The 17049-nt window shown below is 50.9% G+C and overlaps 1 pseudogene; it reads left to right on the plus strand.

The window, feature by feature from the left end:
* The first annotated feature begins 5276 nt into the window (after positions 1-5276).
* On the plus strand, positions 5277-10991 carry LOC106736134 (protein mago nashi homolog 2 pseudogene; annotated as a pseudogene).
* Positions 10992-17049: the final 6058 nt, after the last annotated feature.

The raw sequence follows: 17049 nt of genomic DNA on the forward strand, positions 1-17049 counted from the left end.
CACTCTCTGTATCCCCCTCTCTCAGGGTTCATCTCTGTTTCTCTCCTACTTTCCATACTTGGCCCGCAGAAGTGGCGCTCGCCCTTGCACCTGAACGTTTGGAAAGCGTGCACCCCTCCCCACAGCCTGGCTAGGCAGTGCTTAGAGGTGGAGGGGTGCCCAAGCCAGGGTCCCTCCACAGAAGGAAGCCAAGCCCATGAGGTAGAAGCAGCTGCTTCCCCTACTCCCTTCAGCCTGCCTGTCCCTCCCGCTCCTGCCCCCTCCATTCAACCCAGGGCTGCTTCTTTTCCAACCTTCACACTCCAGGACCCAGATCCAGAGAGGAGCCAAGGCACTTGGAGGCCTCCCTGTGGCCCTAGGGTCCCCAGGAGCCCATAGATCCGTTACTTAGAGCTCTTCAGAAAACGGAGAATTTCCAAAGCAGTCCATGCAAATGTATGCAAAAGAGATGCAAATTAAACATTGAGCATCTCTAATTAAAACCAATCTGGGCCCTGGGTGCTGCTTCCCTTCTATTTGCTCTGCCTGATTCCTCTAAATTTGCGAGTTTGTGTTTGTGCGCGTGCGTGTGTGTGTGTGTGTGTGTGTGAGAGAGAGAGAGAGAGAGAGAGAGGAAGAGAGAGAGGTCTACAGCAAGAAAGACCGAGAGCAAGAGCAAGAGAAAGCACGTCAGAAACAGACGCAGTAAAAAGACCGGGTGGAGGGCCCAGACTGGGGCCGTGGGCTGGAACTTTGGGCCCACAGGGAAACCTGACTCAGTCCATGCTTTTAGGGGCGGGAGATAGGAACACCATTCATAACCACGGAATACAAGTTTCCAGGGCTCCCAAGTGCCCGCTGGGAAACTTGGCAGTTCCTGTCAAGAATGAGGAGAGCTGGACTCTGGGATCGGTGTTCCCAGGGGCGGGTGTGGGCAGAGTGGAGCAAGGGTGGGCTGGGGCTTCAGCTTGGAGTTCTAGGTGCTGTCTGGGAAGCCTCCTTCAGTGCCAGTCAGAAGCCATTTTCCAGCTCAGTGTCTCTGCCAACCCAACAGCGAGGCAGGCCCTGGACCTCCGGGGGCCTGGCCTCACCTGTAGACAGCAGTGACAGTGTGAGGAAACCCCTGTGCAGTGCTGGTTCTATGCCGTCCTGTTCTGGTAAGATGATTGACAACCTAAAGGAGGCAAGAAAACAGTGTGGCCTTCTAGAAGTCTCTGCATGAAGCTAAACCAAAGGTCCTAAAATGTGTAGCGTTGAGACCAGCAGAAGGCATCATGGTTACTGATCGCTGGACTCCCACATAGTCTACTGCAGTTCAATTCCCAGGCCCAGCAGCTTAAAACTCACACCCAGCATGTGTGCGTGCGTGCCCAAGATCCCAAGAGGAGAATGGGGGAGAAGGGATTGCGGTGTGGCCACCCCACTGGGGGTGGTTTCTTGCTTTCTGTCTGTCTCTCTCTTCAGCGAGCACAAGTGCCCTATAGCAAAAATTTCTCTTAAAAAAAAAAAGTGTAGCATCATTTTGGGAGGCAGGGAGTCCTTGTCTGGAGCCCTAGGGAATCCATGTGGAGTCTCCTTGTTTACCCACTCAGTATTGAGGGGACAAGGCGCCTCTGCTTAGAAGAGCTCATCATTCTCTCGCTGGGAGGTTGGGAGGGGCTGTTGCATGTTCAGGTGTCAACCTGAGTGAGAATAAGTCCAAAACGCAAAAGAGAGACGTGGTTGGGGTCTAGGCTAGAGAAAGCTAGATTGGGGTTGAGCACTGGGGAAGGACGGGGTTAGGTCTTCCAAATTTCATGTGGCTTTTGGGTCAGGCAGGCCATCCTCTGCCACTTCCTCTTTGAACCTGGCCAAGTCCTTTAGTTCACCCAGGCTCAGTATCCCCATCTATAAAAGGGGGGTGATAGCGCCCATCACAGGTCTGCAGTGGGGTTGCAGTAGAGCTGGAGACTTGGTGGGGAGGCCCACATTAGTGCTTACTTGGGGTTTCCCCTTGAACAGAAACGACAGCATATCAATCTTGTGACTTGACTATCAAGAATTCCACTTTTCTACAAAAAGACTGAGTGAGCCCAGTGGCATCCTGCCTGTGGTTTCAGTTGCGGGGAGGCTGACCACAAGCTTGCTAGTCGTGGGCAGGCCTCAGACTTGGGTGTGATAGAGCTGACTCTGTCGCCAGCCTTTGGAGGGCCACAGGGGCCATGCAGTTGAACTTCAAGGACCGTTTTAACAGATGTAGCCGATTTCCTGCAGATGTGCAGCAGCCCACACCAGCCTGACTCACCCAGGCCTAAGGCAAGCTGAAGGGCAGAGGCCTCAAGAGTGAGGAGGGCCAGATTAATCTGGGAGGCTTCCTGGAGGCGGCTAGCCACATCATGACTGCTGGAAGAAAGAAAAGAAAGTTTTGTCTGGGAGGTGCTGCTCTTTTGTGAGTCTTCAGTGAAATAAGTGCCAACCTGCTGTTGCCCAGAGTGCTGAGGCCTAGGACACGTAGATCCACTGAGGTCAGGGTGGGAGAGATAACTTGAGAAAGGAGATAAGAACACTGATAAACTAAGTTACACGTAAGAATGTAACTTGTTGACCCTCTGAGGCCTAGAAACACTTCAGCAGCTGACTCCAGGCAAACTCTCCTTCTCCAGAAAGCCCACTAAGATTGCTTCCAGTGCTATGGCCTCTAGCTACCAAGTTGCAGAAAAAGGCCTTGCATCTGCATGGGCGCATGAGGGAGTACGAGGCGGGTGGACATAGAATGGGGGGTCAGGACCAAGGCAGGGCTGGAAGGGTGCATAGGGTGGCGGTGGCCATAAGCAAGGGGTTTAGAGGCCCCAATTGGGGCTGGCCCATGGCAGGTGGGAGGTATTTTTAGGTAGGCTCAGGTGCAGACGGAGACATTACGCCATGGCCCGACAGGTGGTTAATATTTAATCCCCTCCTTAATCATTAACTCCCTGGCGGGCTGGGGAGGAACAGGGCTGTTGTCAAATCAGTAACCTCAGCCTGGGGAACAATGTCCACAGAGCTCATTGCTTCTCTGGCCAGTGAGGTGCTGGCCGGGTGAGGTCACCCCTGGCCACAGGGGCCCTGGTGCATCTACTTCCCACGGTGACCTCAGAACGAAGGAAGGGTGTAAGGAGGCCAGGAAGAATTCCCTCCAGGCCCTGGGGTTGCCCTTTAGCCCCAGAGGCGTTCATTGGTGGGGAGAGGCTGGGGGTGGGTCCACTCGGGCGGTCAATTCCCGTGGCCTTGAGGAAGTCACATGGCCGCCTAGCCTCAGTTTCTTCTGAGCAATGAGGATAATTATTCATATCTTGAAGGATAATCATGAGATCTGAATGAGATACGAGTGTACAAGAATGTACTGTATAAGCTGAAGACAGCCACAGTCAGAGAAAGTAGAGATGAAGAGACAAGAACCAACAGGGGCCAAAGACGAAGGGGAAAAGCTAGCGTGCTCTCACTCCCACGCACGGACGCCGGCTCCTCTCAGTACAGCTTGCTTTCATTCCACTGGACGAGTATTCATTGACAAGGCTGGGCCGAAGCTGGCCTTTAGGAGCTGTTGGAAAAGGAGTCGACCTCATCCTCAGGGAGCAAAGGTGACCAGGCTCTGGGGCCGATCAGATCAAGACAGGCGGTGTTTGCAATGAAGGCCAGCAGGTCAGGGCTGTGGGGTCAAAGGGATGGGCTGAGGGAGGACAGTGTGGGCTGGAGGCTCGGAGCAGGCTTCAGGAGTGAGGCGGGGCAGGGAGAGGATCCTGAGAGGTGAGTAGGAGGCGGGTGTGTTGGGGGGTGGGGGGAGACCACGCGTGCAAGCTCTCACGTACTGAGGGTCGTTCGTGTACATGAGTTTGAGCACATTAGCAGACTGTTCGAAAGGCTTTGTCACAATGGTGCACATGAGTCATGGTGTCAGCCACCTCCACACGAACACACACCCCCGGATGCACGCAGTCACCCCACGGGGACGTGGACACACATTAGCACCTTGGGAATGTGTGCTCGCCCAGCCCCAGCCTCACACCCTCTGGGTAACTTAGCACAGCTGTTACCCAGTCTGTGTACTTTCTTCTCACTTCTTTCTGACTTTGAAGTTTGTTTTCTCATTGAGTGAGAGAGACAAAGAGATAGCACCCCCAATAGGGTTATGATGCTGAGCTCTACCCCAGCCTCAGCCAGCCCTGCATTACGGGCACATGTGTGTCCATTGTACTCAGGGAGGTCTCCGGATGTGAACGCAGAACCTTCCCACGTGGGTCAGCCTCCCAGAGCCCCCCCACCCCGCCCCTGGTTTGTGCCCTTTCTGAGTCTGGTTGATGCCCACCAGAGGACTGGAGCCTTCTGGGGCCCTGAGTCTTGTGTTGCACCAAGAAGCCATGGTATCACCCCAAGGTAGCTGAGGTTCCAGCTGGGACCCAGGTGGGCATGAGGGAGCTGCAGGCAGAGAGCTTAGAGTTGGCATGAGGCTCCAGACACGTGGCCATCGTGGGACAGGAAATAAGCAGGAAGGGGCAGTGGAACCAGGCCAATGAGGCCTGGGGGCAGCAAGTGAGGCTTCTTGGAAGGTATGGGCATGGAGCAGGCCTTTAGGAAGGAGGGATCTGAAGGGTAGAGACAACTTCATAGGAGCTAAGTCTCCAGTCCTCTCTTGGGTGAGTCCCAGGCCCCTAGAGTCAAACAAACCCTGATAGCACCTCCTGAGAAATCAGGCTGAAATCAGGCTGAGGGTTAAAGACTGCAGAATTCCGTCCTTCCCTGTGCTCACTCCCAGTGGGGCTCTGAGAGCTAGAGGGGCCCTCGAGGGTCCTCCTCTGAGCCCTCTGAACAAATACCAAGACTCGGTCTACAGAGGCTAGTCCTGATCCAAGAGGCCCACCTGAGGAGTGTCAGGGAAGCGCAGCTGGGACACTGACAAGGATTTGAACTGCCAGCAGCCTCCGGGGTACAACCCTGGGCCTGCTGTCTGCCGCCTGTCCCCTTGCCTCTGTTTCTTGTCTGCAACATGAGGATGGTGCAAGGAGAGTACTTGCTGTGTGTGGTGGTTGCGAGAGCCCAGGGGATGCCAGGGCCCAGCACAGTCCTTACACAGGAAGTCCACAGCTCTCTGGAGAATGCATTTCAGACTGGCATGTCAGAAAAGCTGCCCGGAGGAGACCAGCAGGCCTTTGAAAAACCAGCAGGGTCCCCACAGATCTGGGGAGGAAGGAAGGTGTTACTTCCCAGTAGTGAAGCTGGGATAAACTGAGTCAGGGAAAGACGGGGCAGAGGTGGAGACCATGAGGGTGGGGAGTGGTCAGGGAGGGCTCGGAATGCCAGCTGCCCCAGAGCAGACAGGGGCAGTGCTGAGTCCTCATCTGTGGGCCGGTCTCCAGCCGGACTCAAAGCATGTCCAACTTGCCACATGTTCTTCCTGAAGCACCTCCATAGTCTCTGGGCATGCCCTCTGAGGTCCCTCCAGCTCCGACATGCTGTGGTCTGGCTTGATGACCTTGGGCAGGTCATTGTCCCAGCTTCTGCCTTCTCATTTGTCGAGTGGACACAGGAATTCCTGCTTACCAGGCTGGCCTGTTGGTAGTGGCCAGGGTGGTCTGATGTGGGTGGGAAGCCCCAAGGATGCCCAGCTGCCCTTCTGGACCATGTCTGGCCTAAGTCAGGGGGGGAGGTTCAGGGCCAGGGAGGCACCAGGCCACAGCTCTGCCTCCTCCTTTCTGGGGTGGCCCCTTGCTTATCAAAGTCAGGGCAGAGCTGGGGTGCAGGAGGAGCAGATATTCCTTTGGGGGCCAGATAGTGCAAGGGAATGATAAAGGCTCAGGCCCAGTGCCGACTCAGAGGTGGGCCCGGCGAGCCCAGGCTGGGGCTGGTGTCACTCAAACCTGGAGCTTCCCCACCCCTCGCCCCATCTGCTGCATGCAGGCTGGTGGGTGCAGCCCCGCTTCCCACCCTACCACCCCCTATTCCCCAGGGTGTAGGAGGGTAAGCATTTAAAGGTTGGCCCTGAAGTTTCAGGGGGCTGATGGGGCAGAGGTGAGTCTGTGGCGAAATAGGGTTAACTGCTCGTCCCGGTCTGCCCGGGGCCCTTCCAGTTTTATCACTTGTCCTGGGAAAGCCCTCAGTCCTAAGCGAATCGGGATGCTTTGCCTGGAACTGCTCAGGTTTTAAAAGTGAAAGTCTCTTATCCTAGAACCCTCCCTGTCCCAGGCAAAGTGGAACATTTGGTCACATTAGGAGTAACAGCATGCGTCGGAGTGGGTGCCAGGAGGCAGACAAGCCAGGTGGGGCAGTGGCTAGGACAAGGGTGCAGACAGCTCCTTTCCAAGCAGCTGCACCCCGATTCTTACCCCCCCCCCACCTCGGGCCTCTGCACGTGTCCTCTGAGGGGGCCACTGGTGCTTATATGGAGTTGCCGAATTTGGAGCTCAGAGTCCCTTCACAGAGGACCTCTTTGCCAGCCAAGGAGAGATGGATGGGAGGTTCTTGGTGGGCTGAGCAGGCCCCTGGCCCCTTGGATACCTGCTTCTCTGCCTTGCAGAGCCTCCCGAGGTGGATGCAGAGCCCAGCTCTGGGCGCTTTGCCTCAGAACTTACAGCTCTGGTTTTGAGCTGCCCCAGGACCACAGCTTGGCCAGCTCAGATGTTTAAGAGAAAGGGCTGAGAATAAAAGTCAGCCTGGAGCCCCAGACCCCCGCCTTTCCCAGGCCCATGCTCATCTGGCTCTGCCCCGTGTGGGCTTCCGAGGGTCAGAGCTGGTTCCTGGGCCAGAGCAGGAAGGCTGTCGAGGTAGGGACACCTCCCTCCAGAGGACGCAGTAGAGGCGTTCTGTGGCCTGTGCTGCTGCTGGGAGAGCCTCCCCGCTCCGGGCCTCAGGCCGCTTCCCCCCACTCACGCTGTGGAAGGGACAGCCTTCCCTCCCCTGTCTGCTGATGCAGATGGAAGTCCCAGCGGCTCTGGTACCCCTCTCCGAGAGGAGCATTGGCCAATAACATGGAGCCAGGGCCTGCGGCAGGGAACAGAGCCTCTGAGGGAGAAGGCTTGGACTCTGAAGGATAGGGCTGAGGGGTGAGAGAGAAAAATCGTGCCCAGGAGCCTGCAGGTGGTGTGGTTAAGGTGCTGGACTCCCACATGGCCAACAGAGATTTGAGTCCTGGATGTGGCAGCTTGCTTTCTCATTTTTCCTCTCTCTCTCTCTGGTGAGCATGCATGCCCTATAGCAAATTAACAGACAACAACAATAATAAATACAATTTTTAAACAAATCATGTCTGAAGCAGCCTCTAAGACAGTTCCCACAGTCTGGCTCGGTCAAAGGGTGTATTTGAGATTGAGTTCGCATCTGAACCAGATGCCCACAGAGTGACTATTTCTAGGCTGGATGGAGTGCCCACCCAGCGTCCCCTCTCGAGGGCCCTGAGTTGGTTGGTGGACGTCTGAGTGAGGCTGGCTGTGGTCTTGCTGCTAACGTCAGGGTTGGCAGATGGGTTAACTTGAGCTGGCCACAGTCTTCCCTGCCCCTCTGGCCCCCACCCTCCACATGGCCAACAGAGATTTGAGTCCTGGATGTGGCAGCTTGCTTTCTCATTTTTCCTCTCTCTCTCTCTGGTGAGCATGCATGCCCTATAGCAAATTAACAGACAACAACAATAATAAATACAATTTTTAAACAAATCATGTCTGAAGCAGCCTCTAAGACAGTTCCCACAGTCTGGCTCGGTCAAAGGGTGTATTTGAGATTGAGTTCGCATCTGAACCAGATGCCCACAGAGTGACTATTTCTAGGCTGGATGGAGTGCCCACCCAGCGTCCCCTCTCGAGGGCCCTGAGTTGGTTGGTGGACGTCTGAGTGAGGCTGGCTGTGGTCTTGCTGCTAACGTCAGGGTTGGCAGATGGGTTAACTTGAGCTGGCCACAGTCTTCCCTGCCCCTCTGGCCCCCACCCTACCTCATCACACCCCATTGCTTTTGCCCATTCACTCTCCCATTATCTCCCTCCTCCCCCCAGTCCTGGTTCCTGTGGGTCACCTGAGTCACCAATACCTCCCAGGTAGAGTGCTCAGTAGAGGTGCCAAGATGAATGTGTGGTAGGAGGTGGACCCCTCAACAGTCACCATGAAGTTCCAGATAGATGAGGGTCTTGGGGAGGAGCTGGGAACAGGGCCTGGAGGCCAGGCTGGGTGTCCCAGGGCACAGACAGCAAAGTACAGCTCCCGGGACTGCCTCTAACTCAGTCTGCCTTCCCTCCCTCCCCAGGCTCAGTCACGAGGCCAAACTGTGTGAACAAATGGTGCCGCTGGTCCAGGGGCCGAGACAGAATGCCCCCAGACAGGCTGGCCAAAGGGTCCGTCCACAGACTTCCTAGGTCTGCAGGAAGCCTAGAGAAGGGGAGGCTGAGTCGGGGGAGGGGAGCGGCTGAGGGCAGAGCCACCAGGAGGGGAGAGGCTGAGAGGAGAGGTGCGGGAAGGCAGGTCTGGTTGGCCTTTGAAGGGCAGGCCTTCCTGGGGAGGACACTTTAATCGCCCCCAATTAAACCATTGCCGGAAGCTGTTAACAGCCCCATAAGGCCTTTTAAGGACCGCCCTTTTGTTAGGCAGCCAAGCTGTTATGCAAAAAGAGAGTGGGCTGGGACCTGTCACCACTTTCCCCAGGCCCCAAGGCCAGTGGCCCCAAACTCCAGTCTGCCTCCAAAGAGGCTGCTTGTTCGGGAACAAAGCCTGGGGAGCCTGCTTTGATCCGGGGAAACCCAGCCCATCTTCAGCTCCAGCACCCCCCAGACCTCTACTTCCATTTTCCAATGTGGGGGATAGTCCCTGGGGTCCCAGGAGACTGAGGCTTCCTTCAGGAATCAGACCCCTCACTGCCTCCTCTGCCATTGGGGCCAAGAAGCCTCCAGTTTTTAATCTGTGCTGGGATCTTGGGGGGCGGGAGGCAGAGTGAAGTTCTCAGATGGGCGCATCCGGGTCCCTTGAGAAATGCGCTCTTTGGCCCCATCTCCGACCTCCTGAGTCAGACCCTGCTTTGTCACCATGTCCCCAGGGAGAGGTCAGGAAGTTTGAGAAGCTCTGTGTGCTAGTATCTCGCTCTCTCTGCCCCTCTTCCACCCCCAACATGTGAGATGAGGTAGCAGTGGCCTTAGCCAGGGTAGACTGGGCGCGCGCTGCTCTGCTTTCCAACTTGTCTGGGACGTATATAGACGGGCGTGTGGGGTTGTCGGAAAAGTCATGACACAGTTTTGCAGAGAAAAATGTGTCACGACTTCTCCAACAACCCAATACATCTATCAACAACAAAGCCCTTTCTGTGACTAGCAGCTCCTGGAGGACCCCAAATGGCACACTTCCATATGGTCATTTGGCTGACATCAAAACTCCCTAGGTGTCATCTACTCCCTGATTTCATCCCCTGGAGACAGGACAGGTATCCTGATTATACAGAAGAAACACACGCGTGAGGGTTTGTGGACTGGCTGGGCAGGAGCAGAAGGAGGGGCAAACTCATAAACTCCATTTCAGGACCCCCTTCTCTCAGGTAAGACAGTGCTGGACAGCTGGGAAGTGGGCCCACTGCACAAAGGTACCTGGCTGAAGTCTAGGCCCCACTCCGCTCACCAAAGGCATCCTGTGTGGGCAGGGCCACGCGTTGGCAGGGGTGGGGGTGGGGGAAGGAAGCCTCTTTCTTTTCTTTTTCAGTTTTCAGAGAGGGCATATACTTCCCAGAGAAAATAATAACAAATAAAATTTAATAAATATTTCTTTTTTGAGAGAGAGATTTTTACTATAGGGCAAGTGTGCTCAGCAGAGAGACAGAGACAGAGAGAAAAAGTGAGAAATCACCCACCCCAGGTGGGGGGATGGCCACACCACAATCCCTTAATCTCCATTCTCCTGTTGGTATCTTGGGCATGCACGCACATGTGCCTGGCCTGAGTTTTAAGCCACCAGGTCTGGGACTCAAACCGTAGTTGACTACGTGGGAGTCCAGTGACATAAATATTTCCTTAAAAAGAAATCTGCTATAGGGAAGGTGTGCTTGTGGAGGGGGAGAAGTAAGACAGCACCCCTAGGGAGATGGCCATGCATCCTTCCTCCTCCATTCTCCTCTCAGGACTTGGGGCAGGCATGCACATGAGCCTGGCATGTTTTTTCAAACTGCCAGGTCCAGGCCTCAAATCACATAGTTGGCCATGTGGGACCAAGTCATCTTAACCTCCATGCCACCAGCAGGCCCTGTCCAGTGTGTTTTTCAAGTTACCAGGGCTGGGATTCAAACTGTGGTCAGTCATGCAGGATTTGGCCCTTAACCGCATGGCTATGGGCCAGCCCAAAGGGGAGCCTTTTTCCAATTGACACAAAAACCCCACACAGGAGGCGGGCTTCCGGGGGCCAAACATGGCTACGGCTAAGCGATTTCGACCTGCACTCCTACGCAGGGCACAAGAACAAGTTTGGACACAAGTTTCTGAAGTTCAAGTTTTAGCCAGACAGAAAGCTTAGATGTGCCAATAACAGCAATTTTTAAAAATGACGTCATGATCAGAAAAGAGGCTTATGTACATGAGAGTGTGATGGAAGAACTGAAGAGAATTATTGATGACAGTGAATTTACAAAAGAAGATGATGCTTTGTGGTCTCCCCCTGACAGGTCGGCCCACAGGAGCTTGAAATTGTAATTGGAGAAGAACACATTTCTTTTACCACATCAAAAGTTGGTTCTCGGGCCAGCACTCCTCATGGTGGTTAAAAGCACTGGATTCCCACATGGCTGACTATGGCTCAAGTCCTGGACCTGGCAGCTTGCTTTCTCATGTTCCCTTTCTCTCTCTCTGTCTGGTCAAGTTAAAAAATAATAATAATAACAATAAATGGAATTAAATAAATAAATATATTTTTAAAAAATCGGTTCTCTTATTGATGTAAATCAGTCAAAGGATCCTGAAGGCCGTCGAGTATTTTACTATTTAGTACAGGACCTGAAGTGTTTAGTTTACAGTCTCATTGGATTACACTTCAAGATTAAACCAATTTATTTTTTATTTTTAAGAATTATTTATTTTATGTATTCGTTTATTTATTCCAATCTGACTAGAGACAGACAGAGAGAGAGAGAGGGAAAGTGAGAAAGCAAGCTACCAGGTCTGGGACTGGAACCGTGGTCAGCCATGTGGGAGTGTCCAGTGCCTCAACCACCACGCCACTTGCTGGCCCCAAGATTCAACCAATTTAAAGTGTATGTTTTTGAAACTGTTTATATATTTAATTAAGGATTGGGTAAGGGAGGGTTTGTCATTTATAATATTGGAATGTGTATGAATGAGAAGCAAAGAAAAATCATTTTTCTATGTAAATTGACTATAAGAAAATACATAAACAGACTTACTAGTTTTCCTCACTTGGGTCCAAGTGGGGTGGGCAGTCCCTCTTCCAGAATTCCCCATTTCTCACCTCCTCCTCCAGGAAGCTGTTGTCATCAGGTCTTGGGCTTAGTGCTTTTTTTCCCAACCCCCCTGTGCCCTGTGACAACTCTCTGACTTACTCTTCAGGCTAACCCATTCCTCTTGCTGATTTCCTTGAAGCTGGTTCCTTGAAAACCAAACAAGACCCAGAGAATACTCCAGATGAGTCAGATCCTGTGGGAACAAAGGTCTCCCACAGCAGCCCCCGGGCTGGACAACCTGGCCCAGCCACCACAGGGGCACCAGTAGGGACTGGTGTAGGAGCATTTTCTGGATGTTTCCGATCTTGATCCTTTGGTCCCACAGTGGGCAAGTCTTGACAATCTGGGTGTATAAAGGTGGCCCAAATCCACTTGCTTACCTGCCCAGGTCCCATGGCAGCCCCTAGAGGTAGGCAGGGGGCTGCAGGACTGCAGGGGACGCCAGGCTGTGTAGGGTGGGGCTCTTGAGAGCACGATCTTTCAGCAAACTTGTTCTGTAAAGGTCAGAATGGTACATATTTTAGACTTAGGGAACTTAACAGTGTCTGGTTTCTGTCACAATTACCCAAATCTGCCATAATAATGCATGAGAATGACTATACTTGGTAAAACTTTCTTTACAGACACTGAATTTTTCACACATCCCAACATTTTATGCTTCTTTTGATTTTTTTCCCCTCCCAACCATGTGAAAATCACTCAGGCTGTACAGAAGCAGACAGGGTGGCATATGATCTGCAAGGCCATAGTTCGCTGGCCCCTGTTTAAAGGTTGGTCATCAATCTTTTAGATTCAAGCCCTGATAGTCACATTAGTCAATGGTGTGATTCAGGCAAGTTAGTGATCCTGTCTCAGGGACTCATAACCATGACTTAAAAGCCGTCAGTTAGACTGTGTGCTATGGCTGTTACTATCCTCATTTTACAGATGATAAAATTGAGGTTCTGACTTGAACTGACAGTTCGATAGGGTGTCCCTCAGGCCAGGGGCCTGAGTTTTCTAATTTTCATTGATTACCCTCTCCCAGGCAATCTTTCCCTTCCTATGTTTTTTCTTTTTTTTTTAAATAAAGAATTATTTTATTTAACTTTATTTATTTTTATTTATTTTAATTTGACCAGGGATGGACAGAGAGAGAGAGAGAGAGAGAAAGCAAGTTGCCAGGTCCAAGACTCAAACCATGGTTGGCCACGTGGGAGACCAGTGCCCTTAATCACCACGCCACCTGCTGGCTCCCAATTCCTATAGTTTTAATAGAGAAACACGGGAGTGGGGGAGAAGGGAGTAAGGAGGCCACCAGGTCTGGGACTCGAACCATGGTCGGCCATGTGGTAGTGTCCAACACCTGAACCACCACACCACCTGCTGGTCCCTGAAATCCCCATTTTTCAATCTAGACCTTTCTTTTAAACTCCATGTGCCTAGGGATGGCAAGTGGTGTGGTGGTTAAGGCACTGTACTCCCATATGGCCGACTGTAGTTCGAGTCTCAGACTTGGTGGCTTGCTTTCTCACTTTCTCTCTCTTTCTCTCTGGTCAAGTTGAAAAATAATAATAAAATTTAAAAACAAAACAAAACCTCCATGTGCCTATGTGATATAGCTATCTCAGAGCCTCTGTTTTCTGTCTGTCCAGTGGAGATGGCGGTGTGTGCTGTTCAGGGCTTAGAAAAGAGGAAGTGTGTAAAAGCATGCACTCCCCGCAGTGACTGGCAAGTAGTAGTCACCACCTCCATGTGAGCAAGGACCATCACAGCCGGCCATTGCGAGGTCAATGGGAGGGATATGAAGGCTGGAGAGGCCAATGGTCCCTTCCTGAAGGAGGTCTGCTTGAATGATACGAGACCTGCCATGATGGAAGGTGAGAGAAAGCTTGGAGAGGTCAGGCCAAGGAAATCGGCCTTAATCCCGTAGTGTGATCATTGAAGTTTTTGAAGAGGGGCTCCTTCAAAGTAGGGTCAAGGGGAGGAACATCTGCAAGGGGCTACCTTGGGGTGTGACTTTGGGGTGGGGGAGACACAATAGGCTAGAGATGGGCGATGAGGTTACTGGTGAGTCTGAGCGACTGGGAGCTGTGGGGATGGTAAGATACAAAGGAGGTCAGGATCAACTGACAAAAACATAAATGCTGAGTTTTGTTCTTAGTCACCTGCAGGTGCTAATTAGCTCCCCCTTTCACTGCAAGCACATGTCTAGGTTAATAATTTGGGGGGAGAGTGTCTATGTTCTGCTGACCTAGCAGCTGTCCTCTCCTACCCACAATATGGTACTACTGAGTCATTGTAGATGCCAATCCTTTTGCTCCTGTGTACTGATTGGTGCAGGGTACTTGACCAAACAAAGCTGAGCCAATCAGAGTCCTTCCCTGAGAAATTTTACTCCCTTGGGATCAGAGAGAACATGAGTAAGTCCCTCTCCGTGGGTGGGAACATCAAGATGTGAAATGCAGGCATGACCAGCAGCTGTGTCCCCTTTCATATGAGGGAAATCAGAGAATCAGTGAAACAATAAGGTTGATCCCATCAGGAAACAAATGATAGACCGATAAAGGACTGTGTTTCTGCCCTGTCTTTGTGCCTGACCTGGTGACTTAGTTCTTCCTCTTACTGTGGGAACTATCTGAGTCCTTTGAATGAACTCTTTAAAAAAAAATTGTTTATTTTTATATTTAACTTTATTTATTTAATTATTTTATTTTTTTATTTTTTGACCAGAGAGGGAGAGAGAGAGAAAGTGAGAAAGTAAGCCACCAGGTCTGGGACTTGAACCACACGGTCAAGCCATATAAGAGTCTAGCACCCCTAACCACCACGATGCCTGCTGACCCCTTGAATAAACTCTTTTAAAAACTAAAACTAGGGCTGCCCCTTAGCTGGATGCTTAATGAAGCCTGATAACCACGTGGCCAAGCACAGTTCAAGTCTGTCTCAGAGGCTAGAGAATCATGCCAGGCACATAAGCATGTATGTCCAAAATCCTAATGAGTAGGAGAAAAGGAGAAGGAATTACAGCATGATCAGGCCCCACTGGAGGGGTGCTTTCTTTTTCTCTCTCTTTCTGTGCCTCTCTGGTAAGCACATGTGCCCTCTGGCAATTAAAAACAAAAACCTAAAACTAAAACTAGTCTGAGTTTTTATCACTTACAAATGGAGGAAATGACTGATTAAATGCATCATCATGGCTTCCCTATCCATCATTTACTGCGTGCCAGGCGCCAGGTTAAGTGCCTCATATCCATGACTTATATAACCTTCGGTGATACTCTGAGCTATGGCGACCATCGTCTCCATTTTACAGGTGATAAAACTGAGGTTCCAGGGCCAGTAGGTGCGGTGGTGGTTAAGGCACTGGACTTCCACATGGCTGACCACAGTTTGAATCCCACACCTGGCAGTTTGCTTTCTTGTTTTCTCTCTCTCCCTGGTTAGCACACATGCCTTAGAGCAAATAAATAAATAAATAAAATGAATAATTCTTAAAACAAAACTGAGGGGCCAGCAAGTGGTGTGGTGATTAAGGTGGCTAGATTCCCACATGGCTGATTATAGTTCAAATCCTGAACCTGGTAGCTTGCTTTCTCACTTTCCTTCTCTCTTTCTATCTCTCTCTCTCTCTCTCTGGTCAACTTCAAAAAAATAAAATAAAATAATGACAATGAATAAAATTAAATACAATAATTAAAAACAAAAACAAACCCTTGAGGTTCCATCTTCACCTAACACTTCAATAGGGTGCTCCTCAGGCCAGGGGCACTTTGGTCCTCTTTGGTTAGCATTGATTACTCTCCCAATCTTCCCACTTCTATGTTTGTAATTCCTTCTTTAAAAATTCCAATTTTCTTTCTTTCTTTTTAAACCTTTTATTTATCCATTTATTTGCTGTGATTTTTGGGTCACTGGGTCTAGGACTTGAACCGTGGTCAGCCACATGGGAGTCTAGAGCTTCAACCACCATATCACTTGCCAGCCCCCAAATTTCAAATTTCCTTTTTTCTATATTTTTTTCTTCCTTCCTTCCTTTCTTTCTCTTTTCTTTCTTTCTTTTTTTATTTCTCTCTTTTCTTTCTTTCTTTCTTTCTTTCTTCTTTCTTTTGTTCTTTCTCTCTCATCTTTTTTTCTTTTTCTTCTTTCTTTTCTTTCCTTTCTTTCCTTTCTTTACTTCCTTCCTCCCTCCCTTCCTCCCTCCCTCCCTCCCTCCCTTCCTTTCTTTTAGAGGTTTTAGGGCACGTGCACTTGCAAGAGAGACAGGTGCTCTAAGAGGGAAAGTCACCCCTGGGGTGGGGGTGTGGGGTGATGGCCACTCCACAATCCCTTTTCCTCCTGGGATCTTGGGCTTGCACACACATGTACCTAGCGTATTTCAAGGTCTAGGACTTGAACCATGGTCGGCCATGTGGGAATCCAGTGATGTAACTACTACATCATCTGCTGGTCCCCCAAATTTCAATTTTCAATCTAGACCTTTCTTTTTTCTTTTAAGAATTATTTATTGGGACCAACAGATGTTGTGATGGTTACTTCACTGGACTTCTACGTAGTTGTCCTCGGTTCGAGTCCTGGACCTAGTGGCTTAAAACTCATGCTGAGTGCATGTGTGTGTGTGCCCAAAATCCCGAGAGGAGAATGGAAGAGAAGGGATTGCGATGTGACCATTCCCCTTGGGGGGTAATTTCTTACTTTCTGCCTCTCTGTCTTTCTGTCTCTCTGTCTCTTTCTGTCTCTCTGGTGAACGCCCGGGTCCTATAGCAAAAATCTCTTTAAAAACAAAAGAATTATTTATTTAATGTTTATTTGCTACAGGGCACGTGTGCTCGCCAGAGATACAGAGAAAGTGAGAAAGCAAGTCACCAGGTCCCGGACTCCAGCTATGACTATGTGGGAGTCCAGCATCTCAACCACCATGCCACCTGCTGGCCCCACAAGACCATTCTTTTAAATTCTATATGCCTACTTGATATAGATATCTCAAACATAGAACCCTTTCAAAAAACAATAACAAAAACTCCTGCCCTCCCCACTCCCAACAAATCCATCCCTCCCCGGGGTTTCCTCTCTGGTAACTGGCCCTACCATCCAAGCAGCTCCCCAAGTCAGAAACCCGAGAGTTAGATCTGATACATCCTCCTTGACCTCGCACCTGACCTGTCATCAGTTCCCTCTTCCGAATCATCTTGGTGAGACTTCCTTCTTTCCAGCTCCATTGTCCCTTCCCAGACCAACCTCATCCCTCCTAGCCTCCTCCCCAGTCTCTCTAGGTCCACTGTAAGCAACATCCATTCAGCCACAGGATGTGTTTTTGAAAGAAATCTAACCCGACCAGCTGGTAGCATGGTGGCTAAGGCAGCTGGATCCCATACAGCTGATGACATGCTTTGAATCCTGAATCCTGCAGCCTAGAAAACATGACAGGTGCATGTGCGTGTGTGCCCAAAATCCCAAAAGGAGGGAGAAGGAGAGAAATGATAGTGGCATGACCAAGCCCCATGTTAGAAGGCGCTTTCTCTCTCTTTTTCTCTTTCTCCGGCAAGCTCACGTGTCCTCTAGGAAAGAAGAGCTCTAACCAGGTCCCATGTCCCTCCTACTTCAAAGTACTCCTTGGTTCTCGACCAAAGTCTCCTTGCTATTCTCACCAGAGCCAACATTTCCACTCA

This window comes from Tupaia chinensis, unplaced genomic scaffold (genome assembly GCF_000334495.1).
Source record: "Tupaia chinensis unplaced genomic scaffold, TupChi_1.0 Scaffold000661_1, whole genome shotgun sequence".
Taxonomy (NCBI): Eukaryota; Metazoa; Chordata; class Mammalia; order Scandentia; family Tupaiidae; genus Tupaia; species Tupaia belangeri.